Here is a 6,781-nt window from a genome sequence, read left to right as displayed (position 1 = left end):
CCGAGCGGCTTTTGTCTAAATTTACTAAATTAAAGCTCCTAGGGGTGTCTAGGCGACCCCTAGGAGGCTAAACTCTAATGCTATCCTAGGGGTAACATTAGAAGAAAACAGCCTAGCACACTATTTTCTCGTATAGTAACATCGAAACAAGCCAAACCTACAACACATACTAAAAAAAAACACTTTCCTATAGCATTTCATTTTAACTACTTTATAACAATCGAATAAGCTCTAGCGAAAGCGAGTATTACGAATTAGCGGAATCTTCGGAATCTAATAACCTACCGGACCCTATTAACGAAGAAATCAGGCGACGACTAGTTGTTATAAGCGCTATCGACCTAGGGGCTATTAAGCCTTCTACGCCCGAGGCTCTCTATAATATTATTATAAAGATAATTCAAGGGCAAACTAACCTTCTCCGTTAGAACAGGCGTCGCCCGCTAGAGCTAGGAAGCAGTAGGAACCCTTTATTCGAAGGGTAGAACGCTATAGCGTACGTAGAACGCTTTAAGGACAATTTAACCGAGTATAGACTCGAAGAAGAGTCGGACTAGTACAAGGTCCGGTCCCTTACGAGGACTACTATTACTAAGCTTCACCGAACCCTTAGAACCCTAGTTAGCTACCTAGAAAAGGACGACAAGTCTAATGCCGACTAGGAGGTCTTTAAGTAGGCCTTTATAAGGGAGTATTAGGATCGCGATAGCCGTCGTATTAAAGGTAGTCGTACGTAGCTTAAGAACCTCTATATAGAGAGGCGCACCGAAGATAACGACCTAAAGGAGTACGTCCGCGAGTTTGTTAAGTTAGCGGACGGTATTAACTAGTAGGACCTCGAGAATTCTTAGAGAACGAGGCTGCTCCTTAAAGGGTTGCCGTAGTCTACGGCTAAGCGTATCTTCCGTCGCTATAAGCTTAGCGAAGCCAATCCCGAGACCTTTAGGAAGTATAAAGAGGTCCTAGAGGCTATTAAGGACGATATTAATAGCTCTGCCGATACGAAGAAGTTCATTTACGGCGAAGACAGGAATAACCTAGCTTAGGTAAAGAGCGACGCCTCGGGAAGTAGAGGACCTAAGTTTCTTCCTAAGTCGCAGAGCGGTCCTAAGTGTTAGGGCTAAAGAGGCTATACGTAATTGGCATGTAACTAGGCTAAGTAAAGCTAGGGTCTTAGTGCCTTAGGCAGGGCTTAGCGCTTAGCAATAGGCTAACTTGCCTACCTTCCTCCCTCTTTTCTAAGATCTCTATCGAATACTACCTATACCTACTACTACCCTATCTACCTACTAATAGACCCTTCTTATATAGTATTCGATCTACCCTTTAAGGGCAGTAGCTAGATAGTTCTTATTTCAAGCTTTTAGCGGTATAGCTACGAATAAGACTAATCTAACTATATTGCGCCCGAAGAACGGGACCTATACGTACTATTCTATCGAAACAACCGTACTAATTATCAAGCAAGGCCTTCTATACGGCCTATTATACTAAGTCAAACATACTAGACCGATATCTACTAATTCCGCTATATCCGTATCTTAGGGGCTAATAATATATTATTAGTGCTACCCCTTATTGCAATAGCCGGCTTATTACGAAACAATAATCGCGGCGCCGCTAGCAGCGCTAGCAACGACAATGCTAGTAGTATAGTGCCTACTAAAGTGCCTACTAAAGTGCCTACTAGAGTACCTGCTAAAGTGCCTCCTACTAAAGAGCCTGCTACTAGGCCTGCCGAAGAACCTATAATTCTAGGTAACGACCTAGAGTTGCCTATTAACGATATTCTTAGCAATATTGTCAACCGTCGATATAGCTAACTAGCCTTTGGCCCTTAACTATTAGGGAGACTTTAAGAAGCCACTTAAAACAGGCTTACTGCCCTACGTTAAGAATAATAGCTAAAGGATAATCTCTTCGAGCTCCGTCGCCTTTAGGAAGCCCCGATAGCAAAACTAATAGCGGGACCTTCTTTACTACCTATCTAAAAGAAGGATGCTAAACTTAAGGACTATACCGTGTTTAACGGATCTAGTCGAAAGTAGTATAACGACTACATTCGTAACTGTAAACTTAACTAGCGCAACGCACTAAGAGCGCTACTAGACGACTATTCCTTAGTCGTACACGCTATGCAGTACATTAATAGCGACCTAAAGCGCATATAGGATAACTATTTCGATTCCCTCGATAATCAAACCGCTATTTAGTAGCAAACCTATAAAACTATTATGCTAGACACCCTTAGAAACCCTATACTAAGGCAACAATATACTTAGGACCTGTATCTTCGAGCTAAACAAAAGACTGATTAATCGGCTCGTTTATAGACCCCGCAGTAGTTCGGGTTAGTTTGGTTTAGTTTGCTAAGCCGAAACTCTAGTTTGGTTTAGGTTAGTTTGCTAAGCAACTATATAAGTAGCTGGTTCGAACTATATAATTTATCGGTTTTTAAGAAGTGTACGAATGTATACGTAGCTTTAAGCAAGCCCTTTATAAGACTTAGCAGTGTAGCCGGCAGCGTAGCCGGCATTTTTAGTCCTTAGTACTTATAGAATTTTCGAATCCTACTTAGGCTACGTGGTTGTATAAAGGTACTTATATAACCTTAAATCTATAGACAATTAGCTAAGGGCACTAACTAATTAAAAGCACATACACATATATATAAGGCATTATAGTTTAGTTCGGAAACTGCACTCCTTAGGTATGAATTTCATCCTTTCGTTTACGGTTCAATTCCCTAACTGCTTAGCAGAATATCTTTATCTAGATCTAGGCAGAACTCATCGATTTCCCTAGAAGTCCTCCTTCTTAAGAAGTTTATATACTTTCCTACCGAACTATTCGATAATATTAAGTACTAGGATAGCTCCTCCCTCGGTATCGGCATAGTATATAAAAGAGCTATAAGGCAGCTCTATAGAACGTTCTACTAGTTACTCGCTATACTAAGGCCGAATGCTAGTTCGTTCCTTAGAACTCTTAGTTATTTAGGAGATATAAAGGGTAGGGCAGGTAGTAACTTCGTATTATATAAGGAGGTAGAGGCTGCTATAGAAGAGGCCTTCAACCTATAGAAGATAGTAAAAGATATAGAGGCAGCTATAGGTCTAGGTACCTAGTTGAATTTCTAGTAGGTAGAGTATAAGGATATTTAGAGGGAGTATTAGGTAGAGTTGCGAAGGTAGGTGTATAATATGCTCTAGAAAACAGGGATAGTGCCTATAACTATATTTATTAGGCTCTTTAACCTTCCTTATTTTTCCCTATTTTCTTTTTATAAAAATCTAAACTAATACAAATCAACCGGAATGTCTATCTTCTTTTAGTTCTTTAAAAAACCTAGCAGCGTAGCTAGTAGCGTAGCCGGCAGCGTAGCCGGCAGCGTAGCCGGCCTTTTTACTCCTTAGTACTAACGGGATTTTAGGAGACTTCTATTCCGTACGGCTAATAAAGTATACTATACTATATATATATACTTAGAGAGTATTTAGAGCGCGGTATATAGCGCCGTATAACAGCGGCTTATTTCGTATATAGAAAAGCTTGTAGATAATACTACGAACATCCTTTCTACTAGAACATCTATCCTACCTAGCACCGTCTCGAATATAGACATTCTAGCCTTTTAGAATCTAATCGAGTGCTTTGAAATCCTTGTTTATAATCGTTATACGCTTCGCGTAGATAGCTATAAGGTTGACCGCTAAAATAGTATTAGTATAGTCCGAAAAGAGGTAGAAGAGAAATATACATTCGAAGATACGAACTAGGTAGGCTTCTATAGCCTCTTAAAGGGCGCCTATCGCGGAGGCTTAGAAGCGGAGGTCCGTTCTATAATCCTAAGCAATTTCGCGAACAAGTCGTTAGAAAGGAGCTTTACGGATTAGGAGCTTAGAACTCTTCTAATACTGCCGAATCTAACGGAGGGCTACGGCTAAAGAAGGATTAGTAAAAAGACAGTAAGAATGCCGGCTATGCTACCGGCTACGCTACCGGCTACGCTGCCGGCTATAAATAGGACTTACTTCCTAGGCGCTATCGACGCTTCGTACGATTGCTACTAGTAGCAGAAGCGCTAGTTGTCGTCTTGCGTAGAGCCTTGCCCGCCGTTGTCTTACGCGGAGCCTTACTCGCGACGCCCTTTCTAGCACCGGAGCTAGCGGTAGTAGCAGTAGCTATCTTGCGTTAATATACTATACTCGTTCTATTATTTCCGATCTTATTGCGACCCGCAGAAGCAGTAGGTCCCTTCTTACGAGGCGTCGTAACTTAGTTAAGTAGACTCGCTATTATAAAAGTCGTCGAATTAAGGAAAAAAGTGCGTTACGAAGGTATACGAAGGCGCGCGCGGAGCGAGGGTATTACGGAGGTAGTAGATATAGAGCGTAGAGGTATAGGTATCGATACGAAGGTTGAATATAGCGGTAGTATCGCGGTGTCGCTAGGCAATAGAGTAAGCTTCGCGCAAGCCTATATTATAGTAACGTTAGAGCAAGGAAAGAAGGTAGGTACGGCTAAAAAAGGCAGGTACGGCTAAAAAAGGCAGGTACGGCAGACTTTGAAATATAGCCGGTATATATAGCCGGCATAGTAATAGGCGAAAGCCTCCTTTTAATAAATAGCCGGCGTAATAATAGTATCCTACTATAGTATAGATATTCTTTAGTAATGCCTTTACTAGCTATAGTAATCTTATAAGTAACCTAGGCCTATTGCTAGTAAATATAAGAAATATTAGGTAGGCTATACTAAACAAGCTAGTTATTTAGTAGGAAAAGGCCTACTACCGTCTCTATATGCCGGCTACGAGTGCCGGCTACGAGTGCCGGCTATCGCTCTAAATTCAACTCCGCCCTATCTCGGAGGCTAAGGTACCGAGCGGAAACCCTATAGCTTATATTCACTCGGTTGTCGCGGAGCGCTTATAGGTAAGGTATTAGAAAAGAGTATAAAAAGTACGAGAAGAGTATCCTAGGATATAGGTCGTAAGTGAATAAGAGTAGCACGCCTAGTTATTTATATAGTACGTTACTCTATACGACTAAGAGCCTATATTATCTCGTGCTTCGCTTATAAGACCTCGACTCTACTAATATACTATTATTCTCCTGCTCGGTCGCTATCTTAAATCTTCTTCGAGTTGCCGGACTTAGTGCGTATCTATAGCTATGCAATAGCGCTACGTATTATAGAGAATTAACTCCGCCGTATCTCGAAGGCTAAGGTACCGAGCGGAAATCCTATAGCTTATATTCACTCGGTTGTCGCGGAGCGCTTATAGGTAAGGTATTAGAAAAGAGTATAAAAAGTACGATAAGAGCATCCTAGGATATAGGTCGTAAGTAAATAAGAGTAGCACGCCTAGTTATTTATATAGTACGTTACTCTATACGACTAAGAGCCTATATTATCTTATGCTTCGCTTATAAGACCTCGACTCTACTAGTATACTATCGATCTCCTCCTCGGTCGCTAATACGCTGTCTTAATTCTTCTTCGAGTTGCCGGACTTAGTACGCATCTATAGCTATATAATAGCGCTACGTATTATAGAGAATTTCTCGTTAAAGTTTCTCTCTCGTAGGCTTACTATCTACCTCGTAGTATAGAGGATCAAAGTGCTAATACTAAAGAATCTCCTTATAGTTAGGATGCTAGGGCTCCTTAGGACCTTTATGTTTTAGGTCTAAATAGAGACGTATTATAAACGTTCTATCGCCCTTTCGCTTACTACCTACTAGGTCGCGATATGCGAAGAAACTAATCTAAATATAGCTCGTCTCTATAAGAGCCGGGTAAATATAGAGCGCTAGGTTTCTACTTCGTACCTTAGATTTAGGGACGGCGCGGAGATAAAATTAGAAATATAGCCGGTACCTATAGCCGGTAAAAGGATACGAAAATAGGCCTCCTCCTAGGTTAATCTAACGACTAAATACAATTTCCAACTAATCCGCTATAAACCGACGCCGAATTTTAGCTAGAAGCTGTATATCTTTATTTTAAAGAGTAACCTACTTCGTATAGATAGCAAGGAGGTTTAAAAGCTTAAGCTCGGTTACGAGAAATGCCTCCGTAGCTTCCTAAAGAGTACTAATCGCCTTAGCCGTAAATCGTATACTAGACCGAAAATCTAATATAATTTCTCGGACGAGTCGCTAGAAGGGAGTCTTAGGGATTAAAAGCTCGGTCCCTCTTTTATTTTAGAAAAGCCGGATCTAGCGAAGGGTAATAGTACCTAGTTTGAAGCGCCGCTTCTTTATCGTCGAGTCCTGCCTTATTCCCTTTCTTTTAATAGAAAGATAACTTTTCTTCGCGATAGTCTTCGTCCGCCTACTCTTTTTAGCCTTCTCCTGTCTTCCTATAGCCTTCTTATTTTTCGGTACTGTTTTCCGAGGAACCCCCTTCCTTCGTATATACTACGGAGAGCCTTACTCTTCCGATATCTCGTTCTCGCTACGGTCTCCCTATACTTAGCTTGCTTTACCCTTACCCTTTAGCCTCTAAAGATATTTATCTACGCGTTTAGGCGACGAGGGCATATCGGTAGGACCTAGAAAATTAATAAGTATATAATCGTAAGGAGACATTAATACTTCTTACCTTCTAGAACAAATAGTCTTCTATTAAACCGCCTTATTAGGTTATCGTTAGATTCGAATAAAGGATAGTAGCTTAAGGAAGGGGAGGTAGCCGGCTTAGGAAGGCCCGAAGAGCCGAATCCTTAAGGCATATTTGTCTTTAAGAATATAGGGAAAGGGAAGAAGGAGAG

Source organism: Pseudocercospora fijiensis (genome assembly GCF_000340215.1).
Source record: "Pseudocercospora fijiensis CIRAD86 unplaced genomic scaffold MYCFIscaffold_12, whole genome shotgun sequence".
In the NCBI taxonomy this organism is placed as follows: Eukaryota; Fungi; Ascomycota; class Dothideomycetes; order Mycosphaerellales; family Mycosphaerellaceae; genus Pseudocercospora; species Pseudocercospora fijiensis.
Note: the sequence above shows the minus strand (reverse complement) of the source record.